General features: G+C 38.1%; 1 long non-coding RNA gene across 1 annotated transcript; it reads left to right on the plus strand.

Moving 5' to 3' along the window:
• Positions 1–725: 725 nt before the first annotated feature.
• LOC118970562 (uncharacterized) lies at positions 726–27,780 on the plus strand. Its single transcript, XR_005058622.2, has 3 exons — positions 726–816; positions 24,055–24,154; positions 25,678–27,780. It is a non-coding gene; the product is annotated as an uncharacterized lncRNA (long non-coding RNA).

Genomic DNA, 27,780 nt, shown 5'->3' on the forward strand with positions numbered 1-27,780 from the left:
TCTCTCCTCAGAATCTAACAGCCTTTCTCTTAAAACAAAGTATATTTTTCCTTTGCATCTTAGTTTTGTTTAGATTACTGTTGCTGTCCCAGACCTTAAATTGTAAATATTGAATTATCCATCTGTCTGTCTGTCTGTCTATCTATCTATCTATCTATCTATCTATCTATCTATCTATCTATCTATCTATCTATCTATCTATCTGTCTTTCTCTTTCTATTGTATTTCATTTCTTTTATACTTAAAATGCTTTTCTCATGTGGAGACCAATTAATTATTCATGTACATCCATGGCATGAATGCAACTTCATTCCTTAAAATGGGCTCACAAAGCAGTTTGCATTCGTTTTTTAATGGGTGACATGCTGGGAGCATTTATCCTACTGTCTTTCTCACTGTGCTTCAGTTGGCTAAATATTATTAAATCACGTGATTTATAGACTAACCATGTCTTTAACCACTGACCTTGTATTTTTTTATTCCTTATTTTGAATAATTTTAGACCCACGTTAATGTTGCAGAAAATGGCACAGAGTGTCTTTATCCAGATTTCCCAAATGTTAACAGTTTACGACACCAAGAAAGGATGATCAAACCAGGAAATAAACATTAATGCAACACTATTAACAAATGAGATACTTTATTTTAATTTCACCAGTTGTCCCACTAATGTCCTTTTTCTATTCCAGGATCCCATTCAGGATACCGCCAGGGCATTTGCCATCATTTCTCCTTAGTCTCCTCCAGGCTGACGGTTCCTCAGTCTTTCTGGGTCTTTCACATCCCTGACGCTTTTGAAAATTCTATACTGGTCAGGTATTTTATAGAATGTCTGCCAATTTGGGTTTCCCTGATATTTTCTTAGGATTATATTTAAGTTATTCATTTGGGCAGGAATTAATGTTTACCTCCATTGGTGATGGGGGACTTTCCATCCTAGTGTTATCAGGGTGGCCGAACACATGACACCCGACACTGAGCAGGTGACATCCATAGTAGTTTATTAGTAATATTTACTGAGCCCCTGGGGGAGGAGGATGCTACACGCCAGGTAGTGCCTCGCAGGTGTCATGCTCTGGAAGAGAGTGAAAACCAGGGGCTCTGGGGGGCAGTCTTCGTAGTAACGAGAGGATGAAGTGATTCTTGGTTCCAGTGTGAGGATGCGATCAGCTTGTTTGAATGACTGTGTGGGCTGGTTGGGAATGGAAACTGACTACTCAGGGGTAAGCAGGCACTGTGCCTATTCCCGTGATAAGAAGGGTTCTTTGGCCAGGGAACCTTCTTTGTGGGAAAACAATATGGAGGGAACTTGTGGTTAGGCCATTCAAGGTCTTCTGGGTTTTCCCCAGATGTCAAGGTGTGTATATCATTGGGCCTTAATTTTAGGGCTTATACCATGAAACTGCAAAGTGATTTTCCTCCCTTTCTACGGGCATCATGTCAGGGCACACGGTGTCTGTATGTTGTACTTGCTACTGCTGGTGTTCATCCTGATCACTTGAAGGTGGCAATTATGTTGCTCCAGGTACTGCTGCTGTTTTCCCATTGTTAATGACAAATACTTTATCAACTTGTGTAGGAAACACTTTGAGGCTATGAAAATACCTGTTTCTTCTCAGACATTTCCTCACTGCTTTTAGAATCCATCTGGGGATCTCGCCTACAACAGTTATGACCTAATGCTGACTTCCTATTGTCCTCATTCCTTTCACATTTACTTATTGGAATTCTGAAGAGCCATCCTTTCTCCCCCATTTATTTATACATTTCGAGTTTTTTTACAAAATTTACCTCAAGATACTGATTCAGATAACTTATTAAAATTATTTTTATCATTCTGGACTACCAGACAACCATGATACATTATCAGTTATAGTCAAATTAGATCATGGTTAATTTTGTTCCTTGAATTGTTCCAGCTCTGGTCATTGGGAACCCTTTTCAGTAACTTAGCTTAGCTGTTTTCTTCCTCACCTCTCAGTGTGGTAAAAATAGTCATTTACAATATGGTTAGATTCATTTGTCAATCTTTGTATTCGAGTTTGGGACCTGCCCCCACCCTGATTGATTTAAATTGTTCATTTAATTGTTGGGTATGGGAATCATTACCACAATTCAGAGTCAAAAATGTCTTCTACCTGAAGGGTCACTTTTGTGTTTTAATATTCATTTGTGTGATTGCAAGTTTGAATTATCATGTCTTTGAGGACCGTGATATATATTTTGTGAACCATCTGTTCATATCATTTTCTCATATTTTGACAGAACTTTTAGGTCTTTGTCCTTCAATATTTAAAAGTTCTCTATATATTTAGGACATTACCCATTTATCTGTGGTGTATGCTGCAAGTCCTCTATTCCACTTTCTCAGTTTCCTTTTGATTTGTTTAGGATGTGTTTGTCAAACATTTAAAAATTTTTTGTACAGGCAAATTGATCGTTCTTGTCTTTCACGGCCTCCTAATTTGAGTCACAGTTAGAAAGCCTTTCCCTACACTGAGGTTAAAGAAAAGTTCTGCCATATTTTCTTCAGGTACTTGTTGTGATTTCTATTTTTTATGTTTAAATCCCTAACATCATTGCAGTTTGTTTTCTGGAAGGTCTGTGATATGAATCTACTGTTATTTTTCTCCAAATGTCTCAGTTGATCTAGCAACATTTATTAAATGTCCATCTTTGCTTTGCCCCAGTGATGTTACATGACCTCCCCCTTTTTTTTAATACTAGAATTTCTGTATGAACTTGGGTGCATCTCTGTGTTTTCTCTTCTATTCCATTGGGCTTTGTATCTGTCCAGGAACCAGTGCTATGATGTTGTAATTACAGAGGTTTACACCGTGCTTGAATGTCTGGTATCATTCCTCCCCTCTCGTAGGTTTTCTTTTTCATTTATATCCTAGGTATTGCATTTTTTTAACTATGAACTTTACTATTGACTTGTCTAACTCCGTAACAATGTTTGCTGCTATTTTTGAGATTTTATTCAATCTATAAATTAACTTAGGGAGGATTGACATATTTTTAATGTTGAACTATTCTGCCCATGGACATTGACTGTCTTTCCATTTACTCACTGTCACAAAAGAAAAAGTTTTCCTTGTATAGATGTAATGACAGTTCCTTGTCATTTGGAAAAACCTTTCCTTGTGTCGATATTCTTGCTAAGTTTATACCTGTACATTTAATCTTATGTGTTGTTGTCATATATGGGATCTTCTCTACCAGTGTGTTCTCCCCAGTGGGTTTTTGTGTGGTTATATACAAAGGCTGTTGATACTTTTATGCTAGCTTTATATGCTCCTCCCATACTGATTTTGATTATTGTTTCAGTTAATATGTCATTTTTCTGTTGGATGTGCAGGTATACTGTAATATCATTGGCACACAGAGACAGCTTTACCTCTTATTCTCCATTCCCATAAATCTGATAGCTATCTCTGGTCAACTGAAAAATGCTTATAGTATAAGACTGAGTAGGAATAAATGAGTGGGCATCCATTCCTTGCGTCTAGTAGTCCCCCATTTAATAAAATACTGGCATTAGGAATTAATTATGTATCTTCTTTCATGTTTAGAAAACATCCGCTGCTTCCTATTTTCTACACTTTTTTCTTTTTTTAACAGGAATCAGTGTTGAACTTTCCCAAAGGCTTGTTCAGCACCTATGGTTGTCCTTAACTATGTTACTACCATAAGTGATATAAATAGAATTCCTAATATAGAGCCAACTTTGTATTAATGGAATAAATCCCACTTGGTCGCAGTGTACTAGTTTCTTAACATATTATTGTTGGATATTTGCTAATGTTTTATTTAGGATTTCATATCTACATTTTACCTATCAGTGTCATACTTGCTTCATAGGAGGAGTTAGGGACTTTTCCTTCTTTTCTAATGTTATTGAATAATTTATAGAGAGGCCATTGGTCCTGTGGCATCCTTGATACTTTACTAGAGTTCACCTGTAAGACCACCTGAGCAAAATGCTACTTGGGGGTAATTGCATAATAACTTTATTTCTTCTATGAAAATTGGCAAATTTAAGCTTTTTAACACTAGAGTTAGCATTTTGTTAGTCTGAATTTCTCTAGGACAACATCTACGTCACATGGATTTTCAAAGTTATTTGCAAAGAGGTTGCACAGGAATTTCTTTTTTCTGTTCAATATTTATTTTCATTCTTCCACTTTTTCTTGTAAAAGTCTTAAGCGCTCCAAATTTGCCTCTGATCACTACTTTATGTGTATCCCACAGATCCTGATACATAGTTTGTGTAAATTTAATTTGATTCTCCTTTTTTTTTTGTGAGGGCATCTCTCATATTTATTGATCAAATGGTTGTTAACAACAATAAAATTCTGTATAGGGGGGTCAATGCTCAATGCACAATCATTAATCCATCTCAAGCCTAGTTCTCGTCAGTCTCCAATCTTCTGAAGCATAACGAACAAGTTCTTACATGGTGAACGAATTCTTACATAGTGAATAAGTTCTTACATGGTGAACAGTACAAGGGCAGTCATCACAGAAACTTTCGGTTCTGATCACGCATTATGAACTATAAACAATCAGGTCAAATATGAATATTCATTTGATTTTTATACGTGATTTATTTGTGGATCCCACATTTCTCCCTTTATTATTATTATTATTTTTATTTTTAATAAACTTCTGAAGTGGTAGGTAGATGCAAGATAAAGGTAGAAAACATAGTTTAGTGTTGTAAGAGAGCAATTGTAGATGATCAGGTGTGTGCCTGTAGACTATGTGCTAATCCGAGCTAGACAAGGGCAATAAAACATCCATGGATGTAGAAGCTTTCTCTCAACACAGGGGCGGGGTGAGTTTCTAAGCTTCACCAATGTTGTTCCCCAATTTCTCACCTTATGGCCCCCCTGTGACTGTGCCTGTCTTAGGTTGTTCCTCCCTTGAGGAATCTTACCCATCTCTGGCTAACCAGTCATCTTCCGGGGCCATACAGGGAAATGTAAAGTTGGTAAGTGAGAGAGAAGCCATATTGTTTGAAAAAGTTAGCTTTTTACTTCTTTGCAGGTGGCTTCTATGCCCAGCACTTGTCTCGAGGTATCTTTACCACCTGGAGGAATTATGATACTCGGTAAATTCGATATGAGGCACGAATTCTATTTAAAGGTTGTAATTAGGAAGGAAGAAGAAAAGCTATAGAGGTAGCATATGGAAGAAAACATGGGAGGATTGATTATTTCTTTGACATATCTTCTTGTAGAGTACCTTAAGTATGTATAGGTTTTAAACTACTAACTAACTTGCAGACACATATTAACATATTAGGAATACGGTGACATAAACAAAGCAAATCTATAATTACCAGCCATCTCCAGTGAAGCCAGGAAAACCAGTTATTCACCCTAGGCATTTGTAAAAATTAGTCTATGATATGATGGATATTGTACAACTGTACTTGAACAGTCTGAGAGAAATCAGACAAATTAAAGCAACCCATTTCTGGGATCTGTTCACATCCCATATGTTCTTTTAACCATAGATAGTCTATAGTCGTAAGATTTTGGAGCGCTACAACTTGCATCCCTCCCAACTCCTAATTGAGTTCCAACAGTACAGATCCAGTCAAATTCGTTGTCACACTGTATGCACATGCCAGCCTAGACATCTCCCTCCTCATTCCAATGCCTAGTCCAGGAAAAGGTGGGGTGGACGCAGCTACAACTGCAGCATCGCCCGGATCCCTGTGGAGGCTTTTTGATGGTCATCCCCTGGCACGAGTCCTCCAAAGAATGCTGATGCCGGTGGCTCCTCCTTATATCATATCTTAGTTCATTTTTTGGGTAGCCAAGCTAGGGATAGAAACAAACAGACTCTTTGCCCACACTTTGACATGCCCTCTATACCACTGTGTAGAACTCATTGGAGGTCAGCACAGAGGACCTGCTTTTTTAAAATTTTTATTTTAATTAAGAGAAAGGAATATTATCAGAAAAGAGTACCTCCATAGCTGATTATCTGACAGCCTTTAAGTGATCAACATTAAGGATATTTAAAGCATGCGTTAATCTTTGATTTACCAATTGTTTTATCCTATCAAGGAGTAATCCCCCTTTTCTGTCTTTCTTTTTTTTTTAATCTTTAATCTATACTTACATGAAGAATACTATGTTTACTATGTTCTCCCCTATATCAGGTCCCCCCTAAAAACCACTTTACGGTAACTGTCCATCAACATAGAAAAATGTAGAATCACTACTTCTCCTCTCTGTGTTGTAGAGCCCTCCATCCCATGCATGCTAATCTTAATACCCACTTTCTTCTCCCCCCCCCCTTATCCCTCCCTGCCCACCCATCCTCCCCAGTTCCTTTCCCTTTGGTACATGTTAGTACATTTTTGGGTTCTGTAATTCCGCTGCTGTTTGTTCCTTCAGTTTTTCCTTTGTTCTTATACTCCTCAGATGAGTGAAATCATTTGGTATTTCTCTTTCTCTGCTTGGCTTATTTCACTGAGCATAATACTCTCCAGCTCCATACATGTTGCTGCAAATGGTAGGATTTTTCCTCTTCTTATGGCTGAGTAGTATTCCATTGTGTATATGTACCACATCTTCTTTATCCATTCATCTACCGATGGACATTTAGGTTGCTTCCAATTCTTGGCTATTGTAAATAGTGCTGCGATAAACATAGGGGTGCATCTGTCTTTCTCAAACTTGATTGCTGCGTTCTTAGGGTAAATTCCTAGGAGTGGAATTCCTGGGTCAAATGGTAGGTCTGTTTTGAGCATTTTGATGAACCTCCATACTGCTATCCACAAAGGTTGAACTAATTTACATTCCCACCAGCAGTGTAGGAGGGTTCCCCTTTCTCCACAGCCTCGCCAACATTTGTTGTTGTTTGTCTTTTGGATGGCAGCTATCCTTACTGGTGTGAGGTGATACCTCATTGTAGGTTTAATTTGCATTTTTCTGATAATTAGCGATGTGGAGCATCTTTTCATGTGTCTCTTCGCCATCTGTATTTCTTTTTTAGAGAACTGTTCAGTTCCTCTGCCCATTTTTTAATTGGGTTATTTGTTTTTTGTTTGTTGAGGTGTGTGAGGTCTCTATATATTCTGGACATCAAGCCTTTATCGAATCTGTCATTTTCAAATATATTCTCCCATACTGTAGGGTTCCTTTTTGTTCTATTGATGGTGTCTTTTGCTGTACAGAAGTTTTTCAGCTTAATGTAGTCCCACTTGCTCATTTTTGCTGTTGTTTTCCTTGCCCGGGGAGATATGTTCAAGAAGAGGTCACACATGTTTACGTCTAAGAGGTTTTTGCCTATGTTTTTTCCCAGGAGTTTAATGGTTTCATAACTTACATTCAAGTCTTTGATCCATTTTGAGTTTAGCTTTGTATATGGGGTTAGACAATGGTCCAGTTTCATTCTCCTACATGTAGCTGTCCAGTTTTGCCAGCACCATCTGTTGAAGAGACTGTCATTTTGCCATTGTATGTCCATGGCTCCTTTATCAAATATTAATTGACCATATATGTTTGGGTTAATTTCTGGAGTCTCTAATCTGTTCCACTGGTCTGTGGCTCTGTTCTTGTGCCAGTACCAAATTGTCTTGATTACTATGGCTTTGTAGTAGAGCTTGAAGTTGGGGAGTGAGATCCCCCCTACTTTATTCTTCTTTCTCAGGATTGCTTTGGCTATTCGGGGTCGTTGGTGTTTCAATATGAATTTTTGAATTATTTGTTCCAATTCATTGAAGAATGTTGCCGTTAATTTGATAGGGATTGCGTCAAATCTGTATATTGCTTTAGGCAGGATGGCCATTTTGACAATATTAGTTCTTCCTAGCAATGAGCAGGGGATGAGTTTCCATTTGTTAGTGTCCCCTTTAATTTCTTTTAAGAGTGACTTGTAGTTTTCAGAGTATAAGTCTTTCACTTCTTTAGATAGGTTTATTCCTAGGTATTTTATTCTTTTTGATGCAGTTGTGAATGGAATTGTTTTCCTGATCTCTCTTTCTATTGGTTCATTATTAGTGTATAGGAAAGCTACAGATTTCTGTGTGTTACTTATGTATCCTGCAACTTTGCTGTATTTCGATATCAGTTCTAGATGTTTTGGAGTGGAGTCTTTAGGGTTTTATGTGTAGTATCATATCATCTGCAAATAGTGACAGTTCAATTTCTTCTTTCCAATCTGGATTCCTTGTAATTCTTTGTTTTGTCTGATTGCCGTGGCTAGGACCTCCAGTACTATGTTAAATAACAGTGGGGAGTCTGGGCATCCCTGTCAGGTTCCCGATCTCAGAGGTAATGCTTTCAGCTTCTCGCTGTTCAGTATAATGCTGTCTGTGGGTTTATCATATATGGCCTTTATTATGTTGAGGTACTTGCCCTCTATTCCCATTTTGCTAAGAGTTTTTATCATGAATGGATGTTGAATTTTGTCAAATGCTTTTTCAGCATCTATGGAGATGATCATGTGGTTTTTGTCTTTCTTTTTGTTGATGTGGTGGATGATGTTGATGGATTTTCGAATGTTGTACCATCCTTGCATCCCTGGGATGAATCCCACTTGGTCATGGTGTATGATCCTTTTGATATACTGTTGAATTCTGTTTGCTAATATTTTATTGAGTATTTTTGCATCTACATTCATCAGGGATATTGCTCTGTAATTTTCTTTTTTGATGGGGTCTTTGCCTGGTTTTGGTATTAGGGTGATGTTGGCTTCATAGAATGAGTTTAGGAGTATTCACTCCTCTTCTGTTTTTTGGAACAGTTTAAGGAGAAAGGGTATTATCTCTTCTCTGTGTGTCTGTTAAAATTCTGAGGTAAATCCATCTGGCCCCGGGATTTTGTTCTTGGGTAGTTTTTTGATTACCGTTTCAATTTCTTTGCTCGTAATTGGTTTGTTTAACTTTTGTGTTTCTTCCTTGGTCAGTCTTGGGAGGTTGTATTTTTCTAGGAAGTTGTCCATTTCTTCTTGGTTTTCCAGCTTGTTGGCATATAGGTTTTCATAGTAGTCTTTAATAATTCTTTGTATTTCTGTGGGATCTGTCGTGATTTTTCCATTCTCATTTCTGATTCTGTTGATTTGTGTTGATTCTCTTTTTCTCTTAATAAGTGTGGCTAGAGGCTTATCTATTTTGTTTATTTTCTCAAAGAACCAGCTCTTGGTTTTGTTGATTTTTGCTATTGTTTTATTCTTCTCAATTTTGTTTATTTCATCTCTGATCTTTATTATGTCCCTCCTTCTGCTGACTTTAGGCCTCATTTGTTCTTCTTTTTCCAGTTTCGATAGTTGTGGTGTTAGACTATTCATTTGGGATTGTTCTTCCTTCTTCAGGTGTGCCTGGATCGCTATATACTTTCCTCTTAAGACTGCTTTCACTGCATCCCACACAATTTGGGGCTTTGTGTTATTGTTGTCATTTGTTTCTATATATTCCTTGATCTCTATTTTGATTTGTTCATTGATCCATTGATTATTTAGAAGCATGTTGTTAAGCCTCCATGTGTTTTTGAGCATTTTTGTTTTCTTTGTAGAATTTATTTCTAGTTTTATACCTTTGTGGTCTGAAAAATTGGTTGGTATGATTTCAATAATTTGAAATTTACTGAGGCTCTTTTTGTGAGCTAGTATGTGGTCTATTCTGGAGAATGTTCCATGTGCACTTGAGAAGAATGTATATCCTGTTGCTTTTGGATGTAGAGTTCTATAGATGTCTGTTAGGTCCATCTGTTCTAGTGTGTTGTTCAGTGCCTGTGTGTCCTTACTTATTTTCTGCCCAGTGGATCTATCCTTTTGGGTGAGTGGTGTGTTGAAGTCTCCTAAGATGAATGCATTGCAGTCTATTTCTCTCTTTAGTTCTGTTAGTATTTGTTTCACAAATGCTTGTGCTCCTGTGTTGGTGCATATATATTTAGAATGGTTATATCCTCTTGTTGGACTGAGCCCTTTATCATTATGTAGTGTCCTTCTTTATCTCTTGTTACTTTCTTTGTTTTGAAGTCTATTTTGTCTGATATTAGTACTGCAACCCCTGCTTTCTTCTCATTGTTGTTTGCCTGAAATGTTTTTCCATCCTTTGACTTTTAGTCTGTGCTTGTCTTTGGGTTTGAGGTGAGTTTCTTGTAAGCAGCATATAGATGGGTCTTGCTTTTTTATCCATTCTATTATTCTGTGTCTTTTGATTGTTGCATTAAGTCCATTTACATTTAGGGTGACTTTTGAGAGATATATACTTATTGCCATTGCAGGCTTTAGATTCGTGGTTACCAAAGGTTCAAGGTTAGCTTCTTTAGTATCTTACTGCCTAACTTAGCTCACTTATTGAGCTGTTATATACACTGTCTGGAGATTCTTTTCTTCTCTCCCTTCTTATTCCTCCTCCTCCATTCTTCATATGTTGTATGTTTTGTTCTGTGCTCTTTTTAGGAGTGCTCCCATCTAGAGCTGTCCCTGTAGGATGCCCTGTAGACGTGGTTTGTGGGAAGCAAATTCCCTCAGCTTTTGCATGTCTAGGAATTGTTTAATCCTCCCATCATATTTAAATGATAGTCGTGCTGGATACAGTATCCTTGGTTCAAGGCCCTTCTGTTTCATTGCTTTAAATATATCATTCCATTCTCTTCTGGCCTGTAGGGTTTCTGTCGAGAAGTCTGATGTTAGCCTGATGGGTTTTCCTTTATAGGTGACCTTTTTCTCTCTAGCTGCCTTTAAAACTCTTTCCTTGTCCTTGATCCTTGCCATTTTAATTATTATGTGTCTTGGTGTTGTCCTCCGTGGATCCTTTCTGTTGGGGGTTTTGTGTATTTCCGTGGTCTGTTCGATTATTTCCTCCCCTAGTTTGGGGAAGTTTTCAGCAATTATTTCTTCAAAGAGACTTTCTATCCCTTTTCCTCTTTTTCTTCTTCTGGTACCCTTATAATACGAATATTATTACTTTTGAATTGGTCACATAGTTCTCTTGGTGTTGTTTTGTTCCTGGAGATCCTTTTATCTCTCTCTATGTCAGCTTCTATACGTTCCTGTTCTCTGGTTTCTAGTCCTTCAATGGCCTCTTGAATCTTATCCATTCTGCTTATAAATCCTTCCAGGGATTGTTTCACTTCTGTTTTCTCCTTCCTGACATCTGTGATCTCCCTCCGGACTTCATCCCATTGCTCATGCATTTTTCTCTGCATCTCTGTCAGCATGTTCATGATTTTTATATTGAATTTTTTTTCAGGAGGACTGGTTAGGTCTGTCTCCTTCTCAGGTGTTGTCTCTGTGACCTTTGTCTGCCTGTAGGTTTTCCTTTTCATGGTGATAGAGATAGTTTGCAGAGCTGGTATGAGTGACAGCTGGAAGAGCTTTCCTTCTTGTTGGTTTGTGGCCTTCCTCTCCTGGGAGAATAGTGACCTCTAGTGGCATATGCTTGGCAGCTGTGCACAGAGAGGGCTTCTGCTACCTGCCCGGTTGCTGTGGAGTTTATCTCCGCTGTTGCTGTTTGTGTGGCCTGACTGCGGCTGCTCCTCCAAAATGGTGGAGCCCTGTTGGAGGGGGAGCAGCTGGGAGGCTATTTATCTCTGTTAGGGGCCTCTGTGATCCCTGTTGTCCAGGGGTTTAGAGTGCCCAGAGTTCCCCAGATTCCCTGCCTTTGGGCTAAGTGTCCTGTCCTGCCCCTTTAAGACTTTCAAAAAGCACTGTCCAAACCAAAACAACAAAAGCAACAACGAAAGAGGAAAAATAAAAAGGAAAAAAATGCACGATTTTCTTTGTCCTCAGGCGCTGTTCTCAGGCACCTGCTCACTGGTCTTGCTGCCTTGTTTCCCTAGTATTGGGGTCCCTGTCCCTTTAAGGCTTCCAAAAAGCACTGGCCAAAAAAAAAAATGGAAGAACGCGTGATTTTCATTGTCCTCAGGCGCCGGTCTCAGGCACCCGCTCACCGGTCCCGCCACCCTGCCTCACCAGTACTGGGGTCCCTGTCCCTCCTACACTTCCAAAAAGCACTCGCCAAAAAAAAAACGGAAAAATGCACGATTTTCTTTGTCCTCAGGCGCCGGTCTCAGGCACCCGCTCACCGGTCCTGCCGCCCTGCCTCCCCAGTATTGGGGTCCCTGTCCCTTCAAGGCTTCAAAAAAGCACTCGCCAAAAAAAAAGCGAAAAACACACGATTTTCTTTGTCCTCAGGTGCCGGTCTCAGGTGCCCTCTCACCGGTCTTGCTTTCCTGTTTCCCTCGTATTGGGTTCCCTGTCCCTTTAAGGCTTCCAAAAAGCACTCGCCAAAAAAGTAAGAAAAACCGCTCTGCTTTCTTTCCACTCGCCGGGAGCCGGGGGGAGGGGCGCTCAGCTCCCGCCGGGCTGGGGCTTGTAAGATACAAGCCCCCTTCACAAGGTGCTGGGTTCTCACAGGTGTGGATGTGGTCTGGATGTTGTCCTGTGTCCTCTGGTCTCTATTTTAGGAAGAGTTGTCTTTGTTATATTTTCATAATTCTATGTGGTTTGGGAGGAGAATTCTGCTGCTCTACTCACACTGCCATCCTGGCTCCGCCCCCTAATTCTATGATTCTCCTCTTTAACGCAAAAAATTTTTAAACCAGAAACCCTTTCTGGTAGAAAAGCCTTTCAGTTTTCAGTTTGTGTTAGTAATTTTAACTTTTGGTGCTTTGTGATTAGAGAGGACTATTTGGTCTATTTCTAATTTATGGAAGTAAATGATGCCATCCCTGTTTAATTTTTATCAATTTTGAAAAAATATATTCTCTATTTTCAGAGCATGTGTACACACATATGTATATAGATACTGTATATATATATATAGTTTACTTTATTATGTTGTTTAGATTTTCTACATCCCGTCGGAATTTTTTATACTACTTGATCTGTCTTATACTAAGACTGGTGTATTAAATCACCCATTTTTACCATATTTTTATCTATGTCTCTTTATCTTTTTGTTTCATGAAAGTGTTTGCTGTGTTATTTAGTGTATAAATATTCCGAAGTGTTACATCTTCATTGGGAATCTTGGCTTTTATCATCAAGATGTGTCCTTTGTCATGTTAAATGCTTTGAAAAAGCCCATCCTGAACTACCCTGTTTTCTGAACTCTTTCCTATCTGGTGCATTCTTCTGAAATGCCCAGTATTATTTAAAACTTACCTACAACGTTATGACAAAAAGTTTAACTGCCTTTTGTTGTATTCTTATGCTTTATCTCATGTTTAATTGCACAACTTCTGTGTTTTCACAATATTGAAACATTTGTACATTAGTCTTCCCCTGTTTCCACCACCTGGACTTTAGTATTAACTCTAACATGCTCACCATCAGATATTTTGGTGACGTTTTCCATCATCACATAGGGGATCATAATCCCAATTCATCTTTTAGAAGATTCTTGGCATTCAGCCTGTGAAGAGGCATATACTAAATGTTTTTAAGTGTGTGGGCCACAGTGTCTCTGTCAAAGCTGCTCAACTTTGCCATTGCAGTGCAAAAGCGTCTATAGACAATGCATAAATGATTGATTGTGGCTTTGTTCCAATAAAACTTTATTTACAAAATCAAGCAATGGACTAGATTTGGCACAATGGGCTGCAGTTTGTAAAGCCCTGCTCTAGTAGATACCTCAGAAAGTGCTGAGGGGTACCAAATTCCCAATTTCCTATGTGTTGAAAAACTTTCACTATAGGCTGTGTTATTTGAAGGACACTCTAGCTGGGATGGAAAATCTCAACTTCAGACTTACTTTTGGTTCACTTCTGTTTTTATAGTTTTAAAAGGATTCTGATTCAAGCAGGTTTCATATTCTCAAATGCTGCTTGAGTGCAATTCTCTTTGGGTTGTTGTCTTACAGTTTCCTACTTCATGGTTGTTTCATACGTGTGAAATTTTTTCCTCATCTTTTTTTTTTGCAATGGTTGCTTTTGTGATTTCCCTTCCTTTTGCTCATGTGTATGATATTGTGGTCTTTGCCAAAATTTCTACTTCAGTGATGTCATTTTTGTGTCAGTACAGCAAAGTCCAGATCGTTAATTAATTTATTTTTTGGTAAGGGAGGGAGAAGCTGTGATTGCTCTAATTTGTGGTTCTCTAATGTCTTGGAAGATCCTTCATTTTCCCCATTACCCATGTGCCCGGGATGCTTCTACTTTGCTCCTTGACTGTATTATTCCCTAGAAGTTATGTGTTTCAACGACTTCACCCTTATACCCTCCCTACCGCTTTAAATGCTCACATTCCGGATTCCTTTCCCTGTAGGTCCAAATCTCACCTTCCAGGACACCGTTTTAGTATTTTCAGACTTATTCGGCTGCAGTTTTAGATGAAGTTTAAGCCCCCCTCCGTTTTCCTCCATCTGTATGTCTTGCAGCTTTTCTAGGTCTGTGATTGCACACCAGAAAGCCTAGTGACAGTAGTGTGACAGCCTGTGTGCTGGACTTTATGATTTTTGTTTGTCACAATTACAATGAACTTTGCACATTTTTTATGTTACAGTACTGATCAGAGTGTGGCTTTTATGTAGATTTACATTTTCCTTCTGATTGGTCGATATCCTTTTGGGAGGAAATATAATGGGAGGAAGACAGCTGCATGGTCAACATCATATTCTGCTAACTTACCTGTGATTTCTAGGGGCATTTTTTCATGTGTGTGTGTGTGTGTGTATGTGTGTGTGTGTGTATGCACACACACACATACTTAAACACACAAGCCTATTTGTATTCTGTCCCTGTAGTAGGGGTCACTAGAGGTCACCATATATTTATTCAATAAATATTTTTTCTGTAACTGACACTGGAGGCCGTGGATGTCCTCTTAGGATTTCTAAATATTGTTTACCCTGAAGCAGGTTCAAGATGGACAAGAAGCCCACAGGCACTCTGCTAGAGCTTGCTGCAAAGAGTCTGCTGAGTAATGAGCAGGCTGCTATCCATGCCCTGGATGAGCTCCCAAGAGACGTCTTTGTTCCACTGTTCATTCCTGCCTTCTTGGGCAGGCATAAGGAGATACTAAAGGCAATGGTGAGGGTTTGGCCCTTTCGCTGTCTCCATATCGGGACACTGAGTGTACAAGGGTCAGACTATGACATCTTGGAAGCCATGATTGATGGTCTGCAGCTCCTCTCTGCCCAGAACTCTTCTTCCTGGTAAGACTGTATCCAGTAGCGATAGAGTGAGTCAGCAGGAGAGTGTGCTGGAGCCTGGGGCAGGGGAATACCAACAGTCTTCCCGAAGTAGCCAGTAGTGAATGCTGAAGATCTGTGTGGGCCTACTGGTCCAACACTTGGGGTCACCTTAATGACTATAACATCTCACAGACTTGAATACAGAATAGAGGTGTCTGAGGATACTATGGATTGATTTATCTCCTGAGTGTAATTACATAGAAGAAGCACATGGGCATTGATATGGGAAGAAACCAGAGGTGAACAGAGTTGGGGGAAAATAACAAAAGATACTGAATTTTTAGGAAACGAATTCTTGGTGAATGACATATGCTGTGAAAAACTGGGGATAGAGGGTATTGTTCCTTCTTCTCAACACTGATCTTGGGAGATTACATTACAATCGGCTACCTCTCATGTGTTCTGTCTCCTCTCCTTACAGGGGTCCAAAACTGAGGCTCTTAGATTTAAGTCAGGACCTGGACTGTAGGATAATATGCCCTGAGATCAGAACCACATTCCCTCCCTGCTTTTGGTCTTGTGCTTACTCTCAGAACTCTACTCTTAGAACAGAAGAAGCCCAGCATAATGTCAGGTACCACAGATTTGATAATTCAGAGTCAGAGCCTCACTCAGCCTCAGAAACTGTGGAATTACTGGTGTATCTCTCCCTCGATGGAACCATGAGAATGCAGCAATTTGTTTCCTTTCTTCAGAGTAAACTCAGGCAGAGCTTTGGGTATTTGCACCTCTGCTACAGAGATTTGGAAATTTTTGATATTATCTTTTCAACAGCTGTGATTACTTTTATTAGTCCAGTTTTAATGTTGAGGAAAATCAATGTGGCTGGTATCTGCACCAAATTTAGTGGACCACAAAATAAATTTTATGATATATTTATGTCTTTTGAATATCTTAGAACATAGCCATTTTATACAATGATTATCTTGCCTGCTTTTACTATTTTAAGCTCTGGGGGACACTATAACAAATTGTGGGGATCTGAGGGGAGAAAAAAATCAGTAATGTATTATTGGGTCAAAAAGTTATTTCTCTAACTCTATTGTGTAATTAATCTTAAGTTTCCATTTGGTAGTGTCCTCTTTAATTTCTCTTCAGAGTATCTTATAGTTTTCAGGGTATAGGTCTTTCACTTCCTTGGTTAGGTTTATTCCTAGGTATTTTATTCTTTTTGATGCAATTGTGAATGGATATCAGTTCTTGTAGTTTTGGAGTGGAGTCTTTATGGTTTTTTTATGTACAGTATCATGTCATCTGCAAATAGTGACAGTTTAACTTCTTCTTTACCAATTTGGATTGGTTGTATTTCTTTGTTTTGTCTATTTGCCATGGCTAGGACCTCCAGTACTATGTTGAATAACAGTACGGAGAGTGGGCATCCCTGTCTTCTTCCTGATCTAAGAGGAAAAGCTTACAGCTTCTCGCTGTTCAATATGATGTTGGCTGTGGGCTTAACATATATAGCCTTTATTATGTTCAGGTACTTGCCCTGTATGCTCATTTTGCTGAGAGTTTTTATCATGAATGGATGTTGAATTTTGTCGATTGCTTTTTCAGCATCTATGGAGATGATCATGTGGTTTTTGTCCTTTTTGTTGATGTGGTGGATGATGTTGATGGATTTTCGAATGTTGTAGCATCCTTGCATCCCTGGGATGAATCCCACTTGGTCATGGTGTACGATCCTTCTGATGTATATTTGAATTCAGTTTGCTAATATTTTGTTGAGTATTTTTGCATCTATGTTCATCAGGGATATTGGCCCATAATTTCCTTTTTTGGTGGGGTCTTTACCTGGTTTTGGTATTAGGGTAATGTTGGCTTCATAGAATGAGTTTGGGAGTATTCCCTCCTCTTCTATTTTTTGGAAAACTTTAAGGAGAATGGGTATTATATCTTCTCTGTATATCTGATAAAATTCTGAGGTGAATCCATCTGGCCTGGGGGTTTTGTTCCTGGGTATTTTTTTGATTACCGCTTCAATTACTTTGCTGGTAATTGGTTTGTTTAGATTTTGTGTTTCTTCTTTGGTCAGTCTTGGAAGGGTATATTTCTCTAGGAAGTTGTCCATTTCTTCTAGGTTTTCCAGCTTATTAGCATATAGATTTTCATAGTATTCTCTAATAATTCTTTGCATTTCTATGGGGTCCGTTGTGATTTTTCCTTTCTCATTTCTGATTCTGTTGAAGTGTGCTGATTATCTTTTTCTCTTAATAAGCCTGGCTAGAGGTTTATCTATTGTATTTATTTTCTCAAAGAACCAGCTCTTGGTTTCATTGATTTTTTTCTACTGTTTTATTCTTCTCAATTTTATTTATTTCTTCTCTGATCTTTATTATGTCCCTCATTCTGCTGACTTTGGGCCTCATTTATTCTTCTTTTTCCAATTTCAATTATTGTGACATAAGACTATTCATTTGGGATTGTTCTTCCTTCTTTAAGTATGCCTGGATTGCTATATACTTTCCTCTTAAGACTGCTTTTGCTGCGTCCCACAGAATTTGGGGCTTTGTGTTATTGTTGTCATTTGTTTCCATATATTGCTGGATCTCCGTTTTAATTTGGTCATGGATCCATTGATTATTTAGGAGCATGTTGTTAAGCCTCCGTGTGTTTGTGAGCCTTTTTGCTTTCTTTGTACAATTTATTTCTAGTTTTATACCTTTGTGGTCTGAAAAGTTGGTTGGTAGAATTTCAATATTTTGGAATTTACTGAGGCTCTTTTTGTGGCCTAGTATGTGGTCTATTCTCGAAAATGTTCCATGTGCAGTTGAGAAGAATGTGTATCCTGTTGCTTTTGGATGTAGATTTCTATAGATGTCTATTAGGTCCATCTGTTCTAGTGTGTTGTTCAGTGCCTCTGTGTCCTTATTTTCTGTTTGGTGTATCTATCCTTTAGAGTTAGTGGTGTGTTGAAGTCTCCTTAAATGAATGCATTGCATTCTATTTCCTCCTTTAGTTCTGTTAGTATTTGTTTCACATACGCAGGTGCTCCTGTGTTGGGTGCATATATATTTATAATGATTATATCCTCTTGTTGGGTTGACCCCTTTATCATAATGTAATGTCCTTCTTTATCTCTTGTTACTTTCTTTGTTTTGAAGTCTATTTTGTCTGATACTACTACTGCAACACCTGCTTTTTTCTCTCTCTTTTGTTTGCATGGAATATCTTTTTCCATCCCTTGACTTTTAGTCTGTGCATGTCTTTGGGTTTGAGGTGGGTCTCTTGTAAGCAGCATATACATGGGTCCAGCTTTTTTATTCATTCTATTACTCTGTGTCTTTTGATTGGTGCATTCAGTCCATTTACATTTAGGGTGATTATTGAACGATGTGTACTTTTTGCCATTACAGGCTTTAGATTCGTTGTTACCAAAGGTTCAAGGTTAGCTTCTTTAGTATCTTACTGCCTAACTTATCTCACTTATTGAGCTTTTACAGACACTGTCTGGTGATTCTTTATTTCTCTCCCTTCTTATTCCTCCTCCCCCATTCTTTATATGTTGGGTGTTTTCTTCTGTGCTCTTTTGTGTTTCCTTTAACTGCTTTTGTGGGTGGTTGGTTTTATTTTTTGCCTTTAATTAGTATTTGGTTGGTCTGCTTTCCTCGCTGGATTTTATTTTCTCTGGTGACTTTTGTGTAGCCTTAGGAGTGCTCCCATCTAGAGCAGTCCCCCTAAAATACCCTGTAGAGTTGTTTTGTGGAGGCATATTCCCTCAACTTTTGCTTCTCTGGGAATTGTTTAATCTCTCCTTCATATTTAAATGATAATTGTGCTGAATACAGTATTCTTGGTTCAAGGCCTTTCTATTTCATTGCATTAAATATATCATGCCATTCTCTTGTGGCCTGTAATGTTTCTGTTGAGAAATCTGATAATCTGATGGGTTTTCCTTTGTAGGTGACCTTTTTCCTCTCTCTAGCTGCATTTAAAACTCTGTCCTTGTCCTTGATCTTTGCCATTTTAATTATTATGTGTCCTGGTGTTTTCCTCCTTGGGTCCCTTCTGTTGGAATTTCTATGTACTTCCATGGTCTGAACGATTATTTCCTCCCCCAGTTTTGGGAAGTTTTCAGCAATTATTTCTTCAAATATACTTCCTATCCCTTTTTCCTCTCTCTTCTTCTTCTGGTACCCCTATAATGTGAATATTGTTCCATTTGGATTGGTCACACAGTTCTATTAATATTGATTCATTCCTGGAGGTCCTTTTATCTCTCTCTGCATCAGCTTCTATGCATTGCTGTTCTCTGGTTTCTATTCCATCAATGGCCTCTTGCATCTTATCCATTCTGCTTATAAATCCTTCCAGAGATTGTTTCATTTATGTAATCTCCTTCTGGACGTCATCACTTAGCTCTTGCATATTTCTCTGCAGCTTCATCAGTATGTTCATGACCTTTATTTTGAATTCTTTTTTGGGGAAACTGGTGAGGTCTATCTCCCCAGATTCCTTCTCAGGGAAGGATGTCTGGGTTAGTCTGGTCTGTATCAAATTCTTCTGCCTTTTCATGGTGATAGAGGTAGTTGTGGGAAGCTGGTGCGTATGTCGGCTGGGAGAACATCCCTACTTGCTGTTTTGTGGCCTTCCTCTCCTGGGAGAACAGCGACCCCTAGCTGCTTGTGCTGGGTAGCTGCGCCAAGATGGTGTTTCTAATTCTTCCCCGGCTGCTGTGAAAGAAGCTCTGCCCTACTGCCTCAGGCTGCTTCTCCACTATGGTGGAGCCACTTTGGAGGGGAAACAGGTGGGGGGCTGTTTATCTCCATGAGGAGCCTCTGAGCTGTGCTGCCACCAAGGGGGTTAGGGTGCCTGGAGCTCCCTGGGATTCCCAGTTGCTGGGCTGTGTCCTGGGATGTTTCCATCCAGCTGTGGGGCCCCTGTCACTTTAAGTCTTTCAAAAAGCACTCACTTTTCTTTGTCCCAGGGGTGCCGGCTGTGGGGACCCACTCACAAGTTTTACTGTCCCATTTCTCTAGTATTCAGCATCCCACACACTGGGTGTCTGCGCTCCGGTGAGGATGGCTAAGGCTGGGTGTTTAGCAGCCCCGGTCTCCCTCCCCCTCCCCGCTCTGACTCCTCTCCTTCCACCGGGAGCTGGGGTAAGGGGAGATCAGGTCCCACCAGGCCACAGCTTGTATCTTACCACCTTTGCGAGGTGCTGGGTTCTCGCAGATGTGGATGTTTTCTAGCTGTTGTCCTGTATCTTCTGGTCTCTCTTTTAGGGATAGATGTATTTGTTGAATTTTCAAAAACATATATGGATTTGGGAGGAGATTTCCGCTGCTCTACTCATGCCACCATCTTGGCTCCACCCCTCCAACAGTGTTTTTATTGTAAATATTTATCATAAATATTCAAAAGGCACCTACAAATTATTATTGATAAAACAACCAATCCTATGTCAAATAGGTGGAAATATAAACAAGCAGTTCATAGTAGATAGAATGAAGATTAAAAAGACCAAAAATGCTAAACTTCTGTAATAATAAACAGGAAAATTAAAACAACAGTAATACAACTTTTTTCTCCTTCATATTGATAAAAAATGTGAAATAACTCGTAAAAGAAAATGGACTCAAGCAAAATTACATGAGTTTAAATAATAGCTCCGTGACTTGCTAGTTGTGTGATCTTAGGCCAGTTAAACTTATTTCTGATTCTATTTCTTCATTTATATATATGGAGAAGGTAATGTTCCCACATTGCAGAACTACTTTGTAATTGATTATGCCAAACTGTGTGCCATAGTTTCTGGCATTAAATGTCTTAAATAAATGTTAAATATTGTGATTCTTATATAGTTATAATTATTGGTAACAATGTTACTAGTACATATATTAGTCAACATTTTGGGGAAATAATCCAGCAATGTTTCTGAAACTGTAAACTCACATCCCCTTTGTATCTCATGCTGGAGACTTTACCTGAAGAAGTAAGTTATCTCTATGGAAGAGACTTGACTAAGGTATTTATTTCCATGTAGTTGAAGTGCCTTTGAGATCTATGAACAGGGAATTGAGGCAATAATATGGTATAGTGGCAATGGAATATGACCAAGCTACTGAAAAGGATAAGGTAGATTTATATGTATGTACTTGAGAGAATGTCCTCAATGTTTTGTTAAGAAGTGAATAAACCCAGTGTTAATAACATATATAATATGATCACACATTTGCATAAAACAAAATCAAGTATCTACATGTATATGCTTGTATAAGGAAAAGAAAAGGTATGAAAGCAAAGGTGTCAAGTTATTGACAGTAGTTATCTTGGGGGATGGATGATAGGATGACAAGGAACCTGTTGACTTGACTTTAGGCATTTCGGGCTTTTTAGGACTTGAGCGTCAGCTCTACGAGAGCAGGACCTGATACATCTTATTCACTGCTGTATATCCAGTGCCCAGAAATAAATATTTGTAGGTGAATAAGGAAACAAAGTTTAAATTGTCATAAGGGTATACAGAACCTCTGTAATACAAATTGTATCTTAGTGTTTTATAAGACATTTAGTACCATAAAACATATGTTACTATTGTAGACATAGCTCTGGCAATAACTTCGACCTGTTTATGACTTCTGAGCCTGTTTCTACATCTCAAACATCCCGTCATACCTTCTTCAGAGGTGTAAGATACTACCTGATAGGCATAGTCCTGTACACCAATCATCTGATAAATGAGCAACAATCACAGCAAGCAGATTCTAACTTTAATTTCATTCTTAACTAAAATTGAAACAGGGCCAGTGGGTCAATGACCCTTGTTTTCTTTTCCCATTTTAACAACCACCTATAGCTTATGCATTCTGTGGTAATTCTTCCTCCCAATAGAAGGGCTTAGGCCATTGTATTTGGGGCATTGGAGTTACCAAATGTTTTCATAGCTATTTTCTCATTTTCCCCTCATACAAATTCTGTCATTTACTCCACTTTATAAAAGGAAAAACGGAAATTCTGAAAAGGAATTTGCTCAAAGCCTCACACGTAATAGCTGTTCCTGAAAGTACTCTGAGAAGCATCTTACAATATTATCAGTGAAACTCCTTGCTAACAATCCGTGCTTAGGAAGTCTAGAAATGGTTTATGGTTTGTAGCATCATATGACTTAATAATTCTTTCTTACTTTCTCTTTTCTTAACTTAATGTGCTCATAAGCCACTTTGAAGGGAGTGGACATAACAGGGGGTGGTGCAGATTTATTAATTCTCATTTATAGAAAATAAAAGCTTATACATAAAAAACATATATATTTAAAAAACCTTTAGTCCAAGAGTATGTAAAAATATCACATTGTGACTCTAGCAGTTTTGCACAGTGGAATCACATTTAAGGGAATTAAGAATATATTTTCATGAGGGAAATATTTTCCATATCAACATATAAATTTCTGTGGAACTTACAAACTCTGTGTTATAGATAGATTTGGTCAGTGAGCGGTCACCTTGTCAGAAAGGCATAGCTGACAGCTCCATTTACACAGATTCGTGAAGAAAGCAGATAAAAAATATCGTCTCTTCACTGTGATTCCTATGATTGTCAATGCTTTATTTTGTGTAGGTCATTTTTTGTACTTGTTCCTGTGGTTTGCCTTTCCTGTTTCCGACAAATGGAAGTCTGAAAGAAGCTTATCTTTTCTTTACTTCCTGACAGTATAACAATACCTGAATAGTGTAGGTAGCAATTGGACACCAACTCCAAACCTTCAAAAATTCCATTCACAACCAAAGCTACATTCTTTTTGAAGAGAATGACCCTCTACATCATGGGGAAACAATGTATTTTCATAAATGCTTGTAAATACTTAAAAATTGGCATTCAAAATGGGAATCAAATCAATATTAGGAACTCATGAAAACACTTGCATGTGCACACACACACAAATGTAGAGAAGAAGAGAAATTGGGAGAATTATATTTTACTATAAAGTTAGAATTTAGTGTTCTAAAATTTTTTTAATTTAGCATTATGATATAGTTTAGAATCAAGAAAAAGGAAGAACAGTACGATGAATTACAAAAACAGTTAATAGCAATATTACCGCAGTGAAAAGTCGTAGTTGAGGCATGTAAGTCATAGTAATTAACATTTTTAGACATTAAAATGTTTTCCCAGTGCACACATTTGTCAGCATTTACATGGAGAATTTCAAGATTCAGTTATTTCTTATTGACCTATGTGCGCCAAATTATGTGAGGCTTTTGGAAACTGTTTTTCTTTCCTTGTTTCCCTGTCTTTCATTGTGGCATGTTATGGCATTTCTATTTGAGTTGAGTTTATCAGAAGCTTACATCTTAGCTTGATGAATGAGGGAAGGTAAAAAAATATTCAGATTAATTGAGAAAAGTCTCAAAGGCTTTAAAAGTGTTCAAAACACTATAGTTCATGATGCGGGATCAAAACCAAAAGTTTCTGTAATGACTGCCCTTGCACTGTTCACCATGTAAGAACTTATTCACTATGTAAGAACTTGTTCACCATGTAAAAACTTGTTCGTTATGCTTCAGAAGATGGGAGTCTGTTGAGAATGAGGCTTGGGTTGATTAATGATTGTGCATTGAGTCCCCTATACATAATTTTATTGTTAACAACGATATGATCAATAAATATGAGAGATGCCCTCTCAAAAAAAAAGTGTTCAAAACACAAGTATGAAAATAATCACTGACACTCTTAGAAAGTTTTTTTAAGTGGTTGTAAATTTTTTTGGAACAGATTTTCAGGAGGAAAATATATACATCTTTAACATTTTTAAAGAGGTGTGTGTGTGTGTGTGTGTGTGTGTGTGTGTGTGTGTGTGCGTGCGCGTGCGTGCGCGCGCGCGTGTGTGTAAAGGGTGCTAGGGTAAAGGCAAAGATGGTTATTCAGTTGTCATTTTTCTCTGTTAGAATTCAGGAGGAAAGGCGCCTAAGTTCCTGGAAGGATTGGAAATCTCAGATAAATTTGGGTATCTGAAGCCCTGAAGATCTCTATTCTCATCTAATGGAGGTTAATATCCAGACTTTATTTCCTGTTTGCCATCTCGGATTCCTTTGGACACCATCCATTATTACCTTGATATCTTTGTTTCTGGCCTCTTTATGGCAGCCTGACCTTGGATATTGTTATTCCTTTAACAGTTAACTTTGGTATTGTTGATCTCAGGCCATTTCAGAAGAGCAATTAAGTCAGCCAAGTTGTTCACTTGTAAGGATCTAAATCTCTCCATTACATTTTAATGGTTAGACTATTTAATGTAACCTTTCTTTACTCTGAAAGGTTTAAAGAATTGTACATTGCATATATGTGTTTCCACTTCCATGGGAAGCAGATTAATAAGGTAAAATGAGACCAGAGATCATGCATTCTTTGAACGTGGGATCAAGTCATGATTTTGTGTTCTGGGATGTTATGTGACTGGGCAGGAGCTCTCTACTTCAAGGCTACCAGAAATCATTGTAACAGTCAATTCGAGGCAGCAGGGCATAGCTGTAAATACCATGGACTCCAAAGACAGACTTTGAAATGCTGAAAATCCTGCTTGAAATCCTGGCTCTACACTACACGTAGTGTAACTTTGGAAAACTAACTTCTTTGTCCTTCAGTTTTCCCATGTTTCTAATGGAGATGACATTTGTACCTGTCAGGGAACCAGTTGTGCTGTGTCCAAGGCCTTGCTTCCCATGACACCATGCTGAGCATAACTTGTGTTAAAGTTCATTGAGATGGACAAAGTAATAGGAGTTTAAAAATATCTACAGAATGAGAAAAGGTGTAGTGGTCAAAAAGAGTGAATAAATAAAGCATGCTTAAAAAAACTCATTTTGCCACTTCCCTCAGGTAAACCAGCTATTTTAAAAGAGATCTTGTTTTAAACTTTGTTTAAAACAAAAAACAAAAGTGAATATCTGTCAAACCATAGCAGGCAGGAAATGTCAAAGATGTTGACCTTCCCCTGGAAACATGTGACTTCCATTGTTAGCTGTATAAATCTGGGACTTTTCCAGGAAGGACATGAGCATATCTGAGTTATCATGAGGCTCCATAAGTATCCAGGTTTAAATCATGTGAAACTTCGAAGATTATAGTCAGAGTTGCAGAGCTAGTGAATTAAAGAGAGTGTGAAATTTTGAAAAATATTTGATTTACCTACCTACTGAAACTTAGTTTCTAAGGTAAGAGTAAGCACAAATAAACAACAAAAATATATGTTTATGTAACTGCAGAACATATAAACCACTGACCCAGTCAAAGAAGAAAATAAAATATTGATTTTTAAAATATAAAACAAATCAAAAGGTAATTTGTTACTGTTTATTACTGGTATTGCATTGATGAAACTGGTTAAGTGAATCCTCCTAATTTTTAAAACTGAGTCCTGACTGTTTATGAACATTTTGACCATAACTTTTGGCCAAAGTAATCACCCAAGTTCATCTGTTATGGTAGCATGATGGGCATCTGTAGTGTTCCACCACTCGTATTGCCATAATAGCTGTTTCCCCAATCCCTGAACTTCTTTCTCATTACAGTACATGGACATACCACCCACTGTGTTGATCAAGACAAATCTAGAAGGCTTCCTTGATTCTCTTGGTTCTTTATTGCCCATAATGAATTCATCACCAATGCTGTGGGTTTTACCTGGAGCAGATGGCTTCATTGCTGAATTTCATCAAACATTTAGTGAAGACCTAATACCCATCATCCTTAAAGTTTTTCAAAGAGTAGAAGAAGAGGGAATACTTCCAAACTTATTCTATGAGGCCAGCATCACTCTAATACCAAAACCAAGCAAAGACACCACAGAAAAAGAAAATTACAGACAAATATCCCTGTTGAACATAGATGCAAAAATACTCAACAAAATATTAACAAATTGAATTTAAAAATACATCAAAAAGATCATCCATCATGATCAAGTGGGATTCAACTCAGGGATGCAAGGATGGTACAACATTCGAAAATCCATCAACATTATTCATTACATCAACAAAAAGAAGGACAAAATCCACATGATCATCTCCATAAATGCTGAAGAAGCATTTGAGAAATTTCAACATCCATTCATGATAAAACTTCTCAACAAAATGCATATAGAGGGCAAGTACCTCAACGTAATAAAGGCCATATATGAGAAACCCAAACCGAACATTATACTTAACAGCAGAAAGCTGAAAGCTTTTCCTTTAAGATCAGGAACAAGACAATGATACCCACTCTCCCCACTTCTATTCAACATAGTACTGGAGGTCCTAGCCACAGCTATCAGACATCATGAAGAAATAAAAGGCATCTAGATTGGCAAGGAAGAAGTTAAACTGTCCTTGATTGCAGATGACATGATATTGTACATAAAAAAACCTTAAGAATCGACTCTAAAACTATTAGATCTAATATCTGAATTCAGCAAAGTTTCAGAATACAAAATTAATACACAGAAATCTGTGGCATTCCTATACACTAACAATGAACTAGCAGAGAGAGAAACCAGGAAAACAATTCCATTCACAATTGTATCAAAAAGAATAAATACCTAGGAATAAATGTAACCAAGGAAGTGAAAGACCCATACTGTGAAAACTACAAGACACTCCTGAGAGAAATTGGAGAAGATACCAATAAATGAAAACACATCCTGTGCTCATGTATAGGAAGAATTAATATTGTCACAATGGCCATCCTACCTAAAGCAATGTATAGATTCAATGCAATTCCTATCAAAATACCAACAGCAATCTTCAACAAACTAGAGAAAATCGTCCTAAAATTCATATGAAACCACAAAAGTCCTCGAATAGCCAAAGCAATTCTGAGAAGGAATAATAAAGCTGGGGGAATTATACTCCCCAACTTCAAGCTCTACTACAAAGCCACAGTAATCAAGACAATTTGTTACTGGCACAAGAATAGTCCCATAGATCAATGGAAAAGATTAGAGATCCCTGATATAAACCCAACCATATATGGTCAATTAATATATGATAAAGGAGCCATGGATATGCAATGGGAAATGACAACCTCTTCAACAGCAGGTGTTGGCAAAACCGGACAGCTACATGCAAGAGAATGAAACTGGATTATTGTTCGACCCCATACACAAAAGTAAACATGAAATGGATCAAAGACCTGAATGTAAGTCCTGAAACCATAAAACTCTTAGTAGACAACATTGGCAAAAACTTCCTGAATATAAACATGAACAACTTCTTCCTGAATGCATCTTCTCGAGCAAGGGAAACAAAAGCAAAAATGAACACATGGGACTACATCAAACTAAGAGTTTCTGTACCACAAAGGACAGCATGAACAGAACGAAACAGCATCCTAGAGTATGGGAGAATATATTTGTAAATGGCTTATCTGATGAGGGTTTAACATATGAAATACATAAAGAACTCACACCCCTCAACACCCAAAAAGCAAATAACTCGATTAACAAATGGGCAGAGGATATGAAGAGACAGTTCTCCAAATAAGAAATTCAGATGGCCAACAGGTACAAGAAAAGATGCTCCACATCACTAATCATCAGGGAAATGCAAATTAAAACCACAATGAGATATCACCTCACACCAGTTAAGGATGGCCAGCATCGAAAAGACTAAGAACAACAAATGCTGGCAAGTATGAGG

The sequence above is a fragment of the Manis javanica genome, chromosome X, assembly GCF_040802235.1.
Source record: "Manis javanica isolate MJ-LG chromosome X, MJ_LKY, whole genome shotgun sequence".
NCBI lineage: Eukaryota > Metazoa > Chordata > Mammalia > Pholidota > Manidae > Manis > Manis javanica.